The 15901-nt window shown below is 39.6% G+C and overlaps 1 long non-coding RNA gene across 2 annotated transcripts; it reads left to right on the top strand.

Annotated features, from left to right (window-relative positions):
• Positions 1–4690: 4690 nt before the first annotated feature.
• On the top strand, positions 4691–15130 carry LOC142166361 (uncharacterized). Of its 2 annotated transcripts, none has more exons than XR_012696735.1 (3): positions 4691–5371; positions 7571–7629; positions 14832–15130. It is a non-coding gene; the product is annotated as an uncharacterized LOC142166361 (long non-coding RNA). The 2 variants fall into 2 exon arrangements; XR_012696734.1 differs by lacking the exon at positions 14832–15130 and adding an exon at positions 8284–8710.
• Positions 15131–15901: the final 771 nt, after the last annotated feature.

The raw sequence follows: 15901 nt of genomic DNA on the forward strand, positions 1-15901 counted from the left end.
CATAATCCTTTAGCAGCTCCAACCATCTCTGCTGCCTCAAATTGAGATCCTTCTGCTTGAACAAGTGCTGTAGGCTACGATGATCGGTAAACACCTTACAAGATACACCATAGAGATAATGCCTTCAAATCTTCAACACGTGAACAATGGCAGCCAACTCCAAATCATGAACAGGGTAGTTCTTTTCATGGGGCTTCAACTAACGAGAAGCATAAGTAATCACTCAACCCTCCTGCATCAACACACACCCGATACCAACTCTAGAAGTATCACAATATACTGTATATGAACTTGAAGCTGATAGCAATACTAACACTAGAGTCGTGGTCAAGGCGGTCTTGAGCTTCTGAAAGCTCGCCTCACACTTATATGACCACCTGAAATGAGCACCCTTTTGAGTCAACTTGGTCAAGGGTGAAACCTGCCAAACCAAGAAACCTGCAAATCTCTGTGGATGAGGACGATCTAGGCCAACTCTGAACTGCCTCTATCTTCTTTGGGTCAACCTGAATACCCTCGCTGGACACCATATGTCCCAAGAAAGCCACTAAACTGAGCCAAAAATCACACTTGGAGAACTTTGCATAAAGCTTCTGCTCCCTCAACCGCTGCAATACCACTCTCAAATGCTCCACGTGCTCCTCCTGACTATGCGAGTATACCAGAATATCATCAATAAATACAATAACGAACGAGTCGAGATAAGGCCGAAACACGCTGTTCATCAAATGCATGAACACTGCTGGGGCATTGATCAACCAAAAAGACATCACAAGGAACTCAAAATGACCATATCGGGTGCTGAAAGTCGTCTTAAGAATATTCGAGTCCCTGATCTTCAACTGGTGATACCCTGACACTGAGATCAATCTTGGAGAACACCATCGCTCCCTGAAGCTGGTCAAAATCATCAATACGAGGAAAATGATACTTATTATTGATTTTAACCTTGTTCAACTGCCCGTAATCAATGCACATCCTCATGGTACCATCCTTCTTCTTCACGAATAGAATAGGCGCACCCCACAACGACACACTAGGACGAATAAACCCCTTACCAAGGAGTTCCTGAAGTTGTTCCTTCAACTCCTTCAACTCCGCCGGTGCCACATAATACGATGAAATAGAAATGGGCTGAGTGCCCAACAACAAATCAATACCAAAGTCAATATCCCTGTCCAGCGGCATGCCCGATAGGTCTTCAAGAAACACATCCGGAAAGTCCCTCACTACCGGAACTGAATAAATGGAAGGGTCTTTGTACTAACATCCCTCACGAAGGGCAAATAAGAAAGATAACCCTTCTCAACCATCCGCTGGGCCTTTAAAAATGAAATCATTCTACTGGGAACATAATCCGTCGAACCTCGCCACTAAATCCGTGGCACCCCCGGCATAGCAAACGTCACTATTTTACCATGACAGTCCACAATAGCGTGGCACGGAAATAGCCAATCCATGCCTAATATCATATCAAAATCTAAACCCCCGATAGTCACTACACAAGACAGATACACATGGTCCACAACAACAGTATCGCCCACCGGAGTAGATACACGTACAAATAAAACAAGAGACTCGCGGGGGCGTATCCAAATAGTGAGCAAAATATGATGACACATATGAAAAAGTGGAACCAAGGTCAAATAATACAGAGGCATCTATGTGGCATACAGAGACAATACCTGTAATCACAACATCTGAAGCAATAGTATCTGGTATGGCAGGGAGGGCATAAAAATGGGCCTGACCACCACCTAATCAACCTCCCCCTCTAGGGCGACCCCTAGCTGACTGACCTTCACCCCGAGCTAACTGAGCGGGTGGAGAAGTAACTAGTGCTGAAGTTGAAGGCTGACTCCTCTACTGGGATGAACCTCCCGTAAGACGGGGACAAAACCTCTTGATATGACCGAAATCTCCATACTGAAAGAAACCTCTCTCAGTAAATGGCAGTGGGGACTGAAGGGAGCCCTGAGCACCGGGATACCCACTAGAAGAACCAGGCATAGATGAGCCCTGAACTGATGGTGCTTGAGTCAAACTCTGAGCTGGAAGGGAACTGAGAGATGAGTGACCCTGATGTGAACTATGAGAACCATGGAAAGATGATCCACCACGGTGACCCGAACGGCCTGGCTGAGCATGTCTGAATGGACGGCCCCTACCGTGCTAAAACTGACCTTTCGAAGGAACACCACCAAAACTACCAGATCCCCGAGGCCTCTTGTCCTCTCTCTCATCTCTCTCCTGGAGGCGAACTGACTCAATCTCTATGGAATTGTCAACCACCTCCTCAAAACAAGTGCTAGATACTCTCTCTGGTCATAAAAATCCGTAGCTGATAAGTGAGGCCATCAACGAACCTCCTCATCCTCTCTATATCCGCGGGAACTAGCCAGATAACATGACGGGTAAACTCAAAGAATTTCATCTTATACTACGTCACTGTCATATCCCCCTGATGCAGCTGATCGAACTGCCTATGCAGCTCCTCTCTGTGGGAATCCGGTACATACTTCTCTAGGAAGAGAATGGAGAACTGATGCTAGGTAAGGGGCGCTGCACCAACAGGCCTACGCCTCTCATAAGCCTCCCACCAAGTAAAGGCCAGCTCCAGAAAACTGAAAAGTAGTAAATGAGACCCCACTGGTCTATAGAATACTCGTTGTACGTAACATCCTCTAGCACTTGTCCAAGAAACCCTGGGCATCCTCACCCTCTACACCACTGAATGTCGGAGGCTGAAGTCTACCAACCCTCTCCAATCAACGATGCTCGTCATTAGGCATAACTGGAACCACATAACCCTGAGCAGGTCCAACCGGCTAGGCTGGTGGTGCCTACGGTGTTTGCAGTCCCTGAATGACCTACTCAGGTGTACGGGTGGCGGGAGTCTGAGTGCCTTCCCCGGCCTGAGAAGTAGCTGCGGTAGTAGAAACTGCGACCGCATGAGCAAGGCTAGTGCACACGGTCAAGATCTGAGCCAAGGTCTCCTGAAGACCTGGAATAACAATAGGCATAGCTGGTGCCTAAGCTTGTCCTACTGGAGCATCCACAACTAGGACATGATCATGAATTGGGTTTGCTGGTTAATCAGCAGGTGCTGCCCTAGCTGCTGTGCGGGCTATCCCCCTGTCCCTACCACAATCTCGACCGCATCCACGACCTCTAGTGGCCCCAACTGGTGGTACTGGTGGTCGTCCGCCCTGACCGATAACACTTGTCCTCACCATCTGTGACAATAGAATAACAACATAAGTTTAGTTACCAGAGTCAACAGATTCGCACGACATGAATTCAAGAATGTGAAGTTTTTCCTAAAGGTTCTGTAGCCTCCCGAGGATAAGTTGAGATGTCTCCGTACCGATTTGCGAGACTCTATTAAACCTGCTCATGACTTGTGAGACCTATGTAACTTAGGCTCTAATACCAACTTGTCTCGACCCCAAAACCAATCCAATCGTGATGGCGCCTATCGTGAAACTAGGCCAGCCAACTCATTTAAAAAATTATCCACATTTCATTTAAAGCTTAAGTAAAACCATTTTTCAATAGGAATCCGATAAAGATATAAAGTAAAAATTAAACAAAGTGAAAAATACAAGCCCGGCCTCGGGTGTCACTAAGTCATGAGCAACGCTACAATAATTCTGAAACAAGACAAGACCAAAATAGTCTAGAAATAACAACAATGTACTAATAAGAAGATAGAGAAGGAGAAAAGCGGAACTGCGATCGCCAAGCAGCTACCTCGCTATCTCCGTGAAGTCTGCGACCGGAATAGGCAACAGCCGCTACCGTGCCCTGAGATACTTGGATTTGCACACAAGGTGCAGGGGGTAACGTGAGTACACCAACTCAGTAATAACAAGTCCAAACTATGGACTGATATGTAGTGACGATCCAAACCTCAATAGGCAATACAATTAAATTATACAGTAAAGTAGGCATGCTTGCAGTTCAAGTATATAACTCAACAGTGAATAGATACAATTTGGACAGTACGAAGTAAAGCTCAGGAATCTCTATGTACCAATGCATAGAGAGCATGAACAATGTTCCGTGTACCTCCACTCACAAGTGCTCAACCACTCGGTACTGTATATATCCATCCAGCCCAAGGAAGATCTATCCTGGAATATATACACATCACTGACCGTAGTCATCTAGTACCGAGGAAGGCCATTCCAGCTGTAGACATGTGATTTTTGACCCTTTCCAAGATTTTTTATATTTTAGCACGTAAATATTTAATTTAGGCATAATGTAGCTATTTCAACTAATTTTCACTCTTTTACTTTTATTTTATTACAAGAAAGCGAAAATTACAAAAAAATAGGTTCATTAATGTTTTGTAGTCATTTTTAATCTTGAAAAATACAAAAAAAATATTTTTATTTTAACGGCCAGTCTTTATTTTAATAATTATTTTCACTTAAATAGGGTTAATTAATATTTTTGATAGTATTTCTATATGGATAGATTTTTAGTTAATTAAGCTAATTTTAAGCATAGCTAGTCATAAAGGCCCAAGTTTCTAGTTCATTCCTTAAGCCCAATACACAATACCCATCAACCTAACCCTAGGGACCCTTCTAGATTCTTCTTTGAAACAAAAAATAAATAAAAAACACCAAAAGGACCTAAGAGCAATAAGCTGAAAATACACAAATAAAATAGACCTAGACTCTAAAGTCTGAGGAGGAGCGCCATTTTCAACCATAGACCCCCTAGCCTCGGTTTCTTCTTCTTCGATACACTTTCTCCAAAAAAGCCTCAGCTGTAACAATACAAAGAAGACTATCAGTCGTGTTCCCTAATGTCTAGAGCAATATCAACACAAGACAAAAAAAATCCTAGATCTAAAAACCAAAAAAAAAAAACAGAAGGATCTACCATAGGAATGTATGGAAGACTTGGTATTTCTGCTTGCATTTGACCTTTTTGATTTCAAATCATTCCCCTAAAATGGTGATAGGGACTTACTGTCCTTCTTAAACGATTTCATTTTCAGCATTTTGCTAGATTTTGTCTCTGCGGTTGATTTGTTGACTAACCTGCTGCTACAGCAAGTGATTCGCACAAATAGCCGATTTTATGACCTTTTGTATTTCGCTGCTTCGTCTTCTCTTCACCATATCTGTCGGAACACGCAAACACACAGTCACACACTTTTTACTTTCCAGCGAGTTTCGAGGCTGAAGAGTCGAGGTCTGCCTGTGTTTCATTGACTTCCGGCAAGTTCTGAAGTCGAAGTTTCGTTGGTCTTGGTCACGACTCCATCCGATTCTGGAGCTGCAAGTCAGCTAAACTCGGATTCATTTTGAAGAGACATATTCCCCGTTTGTCTTTGTGCTGCTGTAATCAGGTATTACATTTTGTTTGAATAATATAAATTTCAGATTTGTTTAGATAAGAGTTGTATAGAATTATTCATTTTTCGTCTGTTTCATTCCCATGATTATTCAATAGCTATTTTCGTTCTTTTGTGTGTTTGTTGAAGTATTTTGATGTGTTTGAAATGAAGTGTGAAATCAGAGAGTACTATCAATGTTGGAAATTCACTATGAAAAATGTTTAGTTGGCTTCTTATGATTTCTCTGTAGTGTGTTTGGATAGTGGACATTCCTTATAAAATTAGTTATGTAGCATTTGTATGATGTATAGGCATCAGTTCTATAGTGTATTAGCGTGCATTTAATATATAAATGCATTTTTTTAGATGGCCAACGTTTGAATGTTGGGATATTGTCAAAATCTTGGGAAATTCACTAAGTCTCGAACATCATAACTACGAGTAATTAAATTATCGTGGCCATGGGTACGGTTTCCGTGGCATGGTTACGATACGTAAATCTCAATTCGGGGGTACATTTCATGTAACCCGATTATAACAACTTCGAATAATAAAGCCCTTTGAAATAAGAGTCGAGGCGTGTCATGCCAAATAAAATCTCAAAACCCATATCCCTCACTTAATTAATTTTTACTCTTTAGAAATCGAGGTGTGCCATAAAGTGAATTTTCCATGGCCCTCGCAAACTTGAAAATGGATACATAGGCCTTATGTTACACCCCAAGTTTTCATACGTGAGAGTACGTCGTAAGTCATTGATGTAAGCTCGGAAATGAGATTATATTTGGAAGCAAATAAAGTAAGTTAATCATGTTACCTTGGAGGTTACAAATATTTAAGATCATGAATAACGAGTACCAAGAGGGTTGGAAATCTTAGAAGCTAAACCAATTGAAGAAAATAAGTTTCGTCGAAAGTCGACAAGTTTCGAATGTTATAACATGTACTTTGGGGTGAGACTAGGGTTATTAACATGATAAGGAGGTTATTATATGAGTTATTTTAGTCGTATGATATTCATTTTCTACATTTTGAAGGCAAGCAAGTTGTGGAACAAGAGTTGGCAAAGGTCATCACAAGTTACATTCATAAATTTGTTGAAATTTAGGTCAAATGTATCTGAGAATTTCTCCAAATATACTTGGAATCATGGGGTGTTATACCTACCAAGTTGATGGTCTACAAGTCTAGTTTCTAATGCATTAAACCGTTCATCAATACGACATCGGAGTAGAGAGATATTCGCATTTTCGCGAGACCGCGCAAACAGCTCCCAATGGGACCCACTTAGGCGGTGGTTGACCTACTTCAATTTATAAACGATTTGGACGCCTATTTTTGCTCATTTTTCAACTAAAATTCGTCTCCAAACCTCTCCTAAACATCCTAAACATATACCTCAAGGTTTTGAAGTGATTACACCATATTTCAATATCAAAACTTAGTTCTAGTGAAGAACAACACCTCTTTGAGGTTGTGTTGTCATTGAGGATTGTTGTGGGCTGTATTTGGATGAAATTCCAAGTTGTTGCTGCTGTCTAAGGTGAGTATAACATCCTACTAATTGTGCTTAATCTTGCTTGTATGTTGGTTAAGTTGTTAGGATGATAAACTACAAGATAATACTTGGATTAGCTTAAGTCACTTCTATGGTGTTGTATTGCTATTAAGGGTTGTTGTAAACTGAATATAACTTGGATTTTGACTTGAAGTTACTGTATAAGGTATGTATATTGTGATCTTGCTTGTTCCTAAGGTTATCTTGATGTTTATTAAGTTAAATGGGTGGGCTAGACATGAACTAGTGAATAAAGTTGCTAATTGAGGATAGTTGAAGTTGTGGATTATTTTCGTTGTTATAAATATATGGTATATGGATGGAATAATTGATTAATGACTTCATTATCATGTTAATGATACTTTTATGTTGAAGTAAGAAGTCTATAAGTATTGATAAGGGATATACGGATTCCAATCGGAGCTTGCCGCTCGTCGTAATGTAGTTGTGACTTGTTGTTGTTATATGGTGTCTTGATATTGATAATTATGTATTGGTGGATTGCTCTAGTAATTGTTGTTGGTATATGGTATTGGAGGAGGCCCTTATTACAAGGGATATGTTGCCCAAATTTACGTAAACGAGCTACTAGCTTAAGTTATAGACTTAGCCTTTGCTCAGCACTGATTTTGAATCTCCTTATACTATGATAGATTGAGTTGACTTGTTTGAAGAGTTTCTTGGAAGGGATTAGGGACTCAGCGGGTTTAAGGTATGTTAAGGCACTTTCTTCTTTCTTTTGGCATGATCTAAAGTGAAATGAATACGCTACTTCATAACGGATCTACTCCTAGCAACTAAGGTTGTCCATGTTGTTCTTTCCTTATAAAATTATTCTAAGCAAGTGTGTATGATCCTTGAATCCTACTAAAGTTCATATTGATGGTATGGATGTCCATAGTGCTCTTAAGTCACTCCAAAAGGTTTAGAAGGTGATTCCATGAGTTGAGCATGCATTATATATATGTATCTATTTTACTCTACCGAGCCGCGCTATAGTCGGCCGGGTACGACACCTATTGTGCAACCACTGATCAGTTGGTTTACCGAGCTCCATGTGGCCGGGTACGATTCTACCGAACCTTATGATGGTCGGGTACGCTTTTACCGAGTCCTCTCTGAGGCCGGGTACGATATGATAATGATGATACCCACAGAGTTGAATGTTTTAAAAATTTTATGTATATATATGTATTATGAATTTCATATCATAGCCCCTAGAGGCACTCAGATATTACAAGTTGTATCTCCTCTATCTCTCTCTTTACATTACTGTCCTTGTTTATGCTTTCCTGCCTAACATACTCGGTACTTTATTTGTACTGACGTCCCTTTTGCCTGGGGACGTTGCGTTTCATTCCCGCAGGTCCCGATTGATAGGTTGACAGTCATCCTAGTAGGCTATCAACTCAGCGAAGGTGTTGGTGCACTCCACTTGCTTCGGAGTTGCCTATTTGGTCAGTATGCTTTGGATATGTATTGATTGATATGGCGGGGCCCTGTCCCGATCTTTATGATTTTACGTACTCTTAAAGGCTTGTAGAAATATGTCAGGTGTATGGATAATTGTATGGCCTTGTCGGCCTATGTTTCGAGTTTACTAATGGTCATGTCGGCCTTATAGGCCCATATGTCACATATATTAGTTTGTATATCATGTTGGGTCTTCATATGTTGACTATTCCCTTATGTTTTATTCTTGTTATCTCATGACGGGTTTTCTAGCTCATTTACTCATGATAACATGATAAGAAAGATATGTTACATTGGTACTCGGTTGAGTAAGGCACCGGGTGCCCGTCGCGGTCCTTCGGTTTGGGTCGTGACAGAAGTGGTATCAGAGCAGTTCTGTCCTAGGGAGTCTACAAGCCGTGTCTAGTAGAGTCTTGTTTATGGGTGTGTTGTGCACCACACTTATAAGCAGGAGGCTACAGGGCATTTAGGTCTGTCACTCTTTCTTCTTACTCTAGATCGTGCAGTAGAGCTCAGTTGTAAGAATTCAAACTCCTAAATTCGACTTTAGTCGTAATACAACGATACCTACATCCACAAAGACAGTTGGTAAGAGATTGCATGTGGATGTTGAAGAGTTGAGTCAGAGGAACTCGATTTCACATCATGCTTATGATGAGTAAATATGAGGTCTTCAACAGATCATGTGTGTACTAAGATGTGTATGCTTCTTAATAAGGAGCCTTAAGGCACATATATCTATTCACGAATATGGTGAAAATCTATGAGGAATTCAGAAGCTAGATACAAGTTTTAACAAGTAAAAGAAGTAAAGTGAAGAGGGGTACGAGGCACCCAGATAACGAAGATTATCAATATTTTCAAATTAGGCAGAGAAATATAAGCATTTTGGTACCTTCATCAATGACAGAGGTAAGTACAATTGGGCACACCCATCTCAGTTATGTTCTATGGGAGCTAACAGATATTATTTAAGAGAAAGATGAGATATCAGGATCCAGTTGGAGTTAGAGTAACCCAAAAATTGTGGATGGGTTGTTATCATTAACTAACGTTTCCGAAAGATGGTGCAAATGTGGTAATAGATCTCCTTCTAAGACACCCAGATGGTGAACTCTAGAGTAGTACAATCAGATACGAATACTGGAATATTAAAAAATTTCAGAAGATAGGCAGTGGGATCCTAGAATGCACAAATATTTACCTTAGTATGACTCTAGACCCGAGTAAAAAAAAATGTTAGGCATTCCAAAGAGCCAGTGAGATGAATCTAGGGGAGCTTAAAGGGAAAGAACTTTTTGTTGAAGTTTTCAGAATAAAGTGATCGACAAAAACATATTATCCGGAGAATAAGAAGAAAATAAATAAAGCATCATGAGTAAGATGTGATATAGGGGTGATAACAGTAAATCAAAATATGACACGATGACAGAGTCTATAGTCAAGTGAAGGAAAATACAAGAGGTGACAAGCCTTAAGGCAATAAAAGAGTATAAGCCATAAAGTCATATTCTTATTTCGAGAGATGAGTTGGTGACTTTAACGTGATTACCAGGAGGAAAGGTTAGACCCCTAAGTAATAAAAATCAGTATGGGCTGGTGAACAAGATAAAACCGAACATGAATTAGGGACCGGAGGATTTGATAATGGTCGACATCGTGAGAATTTCAAAGATCGTGCTCCAACAATAATAGAATAGACAACAGACGAATAACCTTTAAAGGTTATTTAGGAAGTCGCTTACCTAAAGCAAGCACTCTGAGAAGAGTTAATCTTAAGGGACTAAGTGTGCCAGTTACCGTAGGTGTCACCTTCGTGAGTAAGAAATTTAGTTATCCCTGGTACAGATGGTTACCATAAGGTGATTAAGGTTCATTGATAATGTGAAAATACACCAAAGATGAAGAGGTAAAACAACTATAGGTAGATCGTCGTAGTACTAAATCTTAGTACTCCCCTGAAGGGGGGGGGGGAATATGGTGTGATATGGTATTAAGTCGAAGTTAAGCGGTTCAGTTAACTATGGAATGGTAAAGGAAGAATGTGGTAAAAAGGAGAAAGGGATGATGTTGCATTTATTCAGTTCCTGCAGATATGTTGTGACTCCAGAACATTATACAAGCACGACACCAGAGAGGGGCAGTAAAAGTTTCCGGCCAGGATGTTATTGATAAATAAGTGTGAATGGACACTTGATACATCAGGAGCTAATGGCGAGAGATAAGTTAAGACAAAGGATATATCCCAAGAGGGATTATGCAGAATATATATATATATGAGAATGGACCAACGAGTAATTAGTAGTTGATTCAGGAAGAACCCAGTTATGGCTAGACAAGAGGTCACAGATAAATTAATAGATCATGCAAGATAAATGTAGTGAATCGCAGCATAGTGAATTCAGTCTCGCAGATACGAGATCACAATCATTTGAAAAAAAATTCAGATAGGAGTTGAGGCAGTTAAAGGTACCATTTTTAAGGTTTATGAAAATAAGAGAGAGTGCCACTAAGGAGACAATAAAAATTTGAGCTTAGAAGTAACCCTACGAGCACAAAGACATAAATTTATGTAACTAAGGATTATTATGGGCGAGTAAGAATAACGAAAATCACCTTCGGGTGTACGATATATCAGGCTCGCAAATTTACAAGAGCCAGAAGGTCTCCCTAAGTACTACAATGAAAGACTAGCTGAGGAAATAAGGAAGAAGGTTTCCACCTAAGCATAGTGAGCTAGAGAGTAAATGATCCAGTAACAACAGTCTCACTACAATATTGTATACACTCCATAAGAAAGTGGCACCTATCATGGCTAATGAATGGTAAAAAAAAGCTATCAAAGGTGATGTTTGAGATCATATGAGGTACAAGAAATTATAGTATTCGTGGGCAAAAAAACAAGCCAAGTATTCATGCAACAAGTGATAGAATGACCAGCAAAAGTAATTGCTTACATTTAAGGGCAACTGAGAAGGCACGAAAGGAAATTTATGGTGCTAGCAAGTTAAAGGAAGGTTGGTAGTAGTATAAATAGATCGGTGTAGGTCCTAAGGTAAATTACTGTAGAGCAACAAGGTTTTAGGTAGATAGGAGTAAGGATATGAAAATGTGAGTGAGAAGGTGACGAGAATATGTATGTCCTCGGGATTAAACCCATCAAAATAAGGGAGCTGATGATTTCCATATGTAATAAAAAGCTCGGTACAACCTGAATGAACACAGAGGAGTCTGAGACTAGGTGCATTTAGAAGAGATGGAATGCTGCCGTGGCGGTAGAATAAGGGTGTAATTGTGATAGATAAGAGGATGATTCTTAGGCCTTTGATTGAGTAATGATTTAACGAGAAAGGGATTTCATTAATTGCACGGGATTAGAATACCCCCATAAGATGAATCGCGTTGGGATGCAATGAAATACGGTTATTGAAGTATAGTATTATCCCTAGGTGGATCAGGAAAATCACTTCATATGTTTCCCGATAAGATGTGAGCCCTAGTGACAATGTATTACGTAAGAGGTTGCAAGTTATCAGTGATAGATTATAGATCAATATTAAGGTGAATAAACAATAGATGGGTACAAGTTCCAAAGTTCGAGATGAGATTTGTTTGTTATTCTTAGATGAATAATAATGAGGAAGCACTAAAGGACTTAGATTTATACATATAGGATAAGCAGCGAGAGAGTAACCTGGAGTTGGGTAGCAAACCTCAGTAATAATAAACCGAAGTAAGATTTATGGTATATTATAACCTACCTAGATGTAGTAAATCCATAAGGATAGATATACAAGGCTATGAAACAAGAGATAGAAATAGTCTTAAGTTCGATAAAGTACCAAGCGAAAGACATCAGTACACCTATAGAAGCCTAGAGGGACAGCTTGTCATAATTCTGTATATGTTCATAAAGTGAGGCTTAGAGATTGGCTAAAAGATGGAGGAAAAAGAGAAGATGAGTTACTAGGCGCTCATACAAGGACACAGTCGTACATACTGCATGACATAAGGTATCAAATGTTACGATGTTGGAAGAATTCAAACCACATGTCATGGTGTGACAAAGAGGCCTAAAAGGGGGGAATGCCCAAGCCTTTGGATTTATTCACAAAACAGTTGCTTATATGGAAAGATGAGCATTAAGTATTCGTAAGAGCCATAGTTTATGAAACTGATAAGCACATCAGTCAACATTCGAGGACGAATGTTCCAAAGGGGGGAATGATGTTACACCCCAAGTTTTCATATGTGAGAGTACGTCGTAAGTCATTGATGTAAGCTCGAAAATGAGATTATATTTCGAAGCAAATAAAGTAAGTTAATCATGTTACCTTGGAGGTTACAAATATTTAAGATCATGAATAACGAGTACCAAGAGGGTTGGAAATCTTAGAAGCTAAACCAATTGAAGAAAATAAGTTTCGTCGAAAGTCGACAAGTTTCGAATGTTATAACATGTACTTTGGGGTGAGACTAGGGTTATTAACATGATAAGGAGGTTATTCTATGAGTTATTTTAGTCGTATGATATTCATTTTCTACATTTTGAAGGCCAGCAAGTTGTGGAACAAGAGTTGGCAAAGGTCATCACAAGTTACATTCATAAATTTGCTGGAATTTAGGTCAAATATATTTGAGAATTTATCCAAATATACTTGGAATCATGGGGTTTTCTACCTACCAAATTTAAGGTCTACGAGTCTAGTTTCTAACTCATTAAACCGTTTATCAATATGACATCGGAGTAGAGAGATATTCGCGTTTTCGCGAGACCGCATAAGCAGCTCCCAATGGGACCCACTTAGGCGGTGGTTGACCTACTTCAATTTATAAACGATTTGGACGCCTATTTTTGCTCATTTTTCAACTAAGATTCGTCTCCAAACCTCTCCTAACCCTCGTAAACATATACCTCAAGGGTTTGACGTGATTACACCATATTTCAATATCAAAACTTAGTTCTAGTGAAGAACAACACCTCTTTGAGGTTGTGTTGTCATTGAGGATTGTTGTGGGCTGTATTTGGATGAAATTCCAAGTTGTTGCTGCTTTATAAGGTGAGTATAACATCCTACTAATTGTCCTTAATCTTTATTGTATGTTGGTTAAGTTGTTAGGATGATAAACTACAAGATAATACTTGGATTAGCTTAAGTCACTTCTATGGTGTTGTATTGCTATTAAGGGTTGTTGTAAACTGAATATAACTTGGATTTTGACTTGAAGTTACTGTATAAGGTATGTATATTGTGATCTTGCTTGTTCCTAAGGTTATCTTGATATTTATTAAGTTAAATGGATGGGCTAGACATGAACTAGTGAATAAAGTTGCTAACTGAGGATAATTGAAGTTGTGGATTATTTTCGTTGTTATAAATATATGGTATAAGGATGGAATCATTGATTAATGACTTCATTATCATGTTAATGATACTTTTATGTTGAAGTAAGAAGTCTATAAGGATTGATAAGGGGTATACGGATTCCAATCGGAGCTTGCCGCTCGTCGTAATGTAGTTGTGACTTGTTGTTGTTATATGATGTCTTGATATTGATAATTATGTATTGATGGATTTCTCTGGTAATTTTTGTTGGTATATGGTATTGGAGGATGCCCTTGTTACAAGGTAGATGTTGTCCAAATTTACGTAAACGAGCTACTAGATTAAGTTATAGACTTAGCCTTTGCTCAGCACAGATTTTGAATCTCCTTATACTATGATAGATTGAGTTGACTTGTTTGAAGAGTTGCTTTGAAGGGATTAGGGACTCAACGGGTTTAAGGTATGTTAAGGCACTTTATTCTTTCTTTTGGCATGATCTAAAGTGAAATGAATACGCTATTTCATAACGGATCTACTCCTAGCAACTAAGGTTGTCCATGTTGTTCTTTCCTTATAAAATTATTCTAAGCAAGTGTGTATGATCCTTGAATCCTACTAAGGTTCATATTGAGGGTATGGATGTCCATAATGCTTTTAAGTCACTCCAAAAGGTTTAGAAGGTGATTCCATGAGTTGAGCATGCATTATATATATGTATCTATTTTACTCTACCGAGCCGCGCTATAGTCGGCCGGGTACGACACCTATTGTGCAACCACTAATCAGTTGGTTTACCGAGCTCCATGTGGTCGGGTACGATTCTACCGAACCTTATGATGGTCGGGTACGCTTTTACCGAGTCCTCTTTGAGGCCGGGTACGATATGATGATGATGATTCCCACAGAGGCGAATGTTTTAAAAAGTTTATGTATATATATGTATTATGCATTTCATATCATAGCCCCAAAAGGCACTCAAATGTTACAGGTTATATCTCCTCTATCTCTCTCTTTACATTACTATTCTTGTCTATGCTTTCCTGCCTAACATACTCGGTACTTTATTCGTACTGACGTCCCTTTTGCCTGGGGACGCTGCGTTTCATTCCCGCAGGTCCCGATTGATAGGTTGACAGTCCTCCTAGTAGGCTATCAACTCAGCGAAGGTGTTGGTGCACTCCACTTGCTCCGTAGTTGCCTATTTGGTCAGTATGCTTTGGATATGTATTGATTGATATGGCGGGGCCCTGTCCCGACCTTTATGATTCTATGTACTCTTAGAGGCTTGTAGACATATGTCAGGTGTATGGATAATTGTATGGCCTTGTCGGCCTATGTTTCGAGTTTACTAATGGTCATGTCGGCCTTATAGGCCCGTATGTCACAATTATTAGTTTGTATATCATGTTGGGTCTTCATATGTTGACTATTTCCTTATGTTTTATTCTTGTTATCTTATGACCGGTTTTCTGGCTCATTTACTCATGGCAACATGATAAGAAATATATGTTACGTTGGTACTCGGCTGAGTAAGGCACCGGGTGCCCGTCGCGGCCCTTCGGTTTGGGTCATGACACGCTATTTAAATTAATTTCCTTAAACTCGGGTGTGCATTTCATGTGACCCAAATCCAAATCTTAACAATGTTAAATAAAATATGTCTCGGACTGCAGGTGCATTTCATTGGCGTGGTCCAAAGACGTGTTTTAGATGACGTTGAAATCTTCATTAAAATAATGAAAAGCGGTTTAAAGTTAAAATGCACATAGGTTCAAAAGTGTTTTAAAATCAGATAATTAGGCCAATAATAACAGTTGAGCGACCGTGCTAGAACCGCGGAACTCGGGAATGCCTAACACCTTCTCCTGGGTTAACAGAATTCCTTACCCGGATTTTTGTGTTCGTGGACTGTAAAACATAGTCAATCTTTCCTCAATTTCGGGATTTGAAACCGGTGACTTGGGACACCATAAATTATCTCAAGTGGCGACTCTGATTTTAATAAATAAATAATCCTATTTCGATTGTCACTTAAATTGAAAAAATTCCCTTATATACTTCCTTCCGGAGGTGTAGGTAAAAAGAAGGTGTGACACCAGCCGTATGGAGAAGATCCATCTCCAGGCATAAATACTTTGGACAAGATCCATGTCCAGGTAAGATCCATCCCTCAATATCATCAGC

The sequence above is a fragment of the Nicotiana tabacum genome, chromosome 11 (assembly GCF_000715075.1).
Source record: "Nicotiana tabacum cultivar K326 chromosome 11, ASM71507v2, whole genome shotgun sequence".
Taxonomy (NCBI): Eukaryota; Viridiplantae; Streptophyta; class Magnoliopsida; order Solanales; family Solanaceae; genus Nicotiana; species Nicotiana tabacum.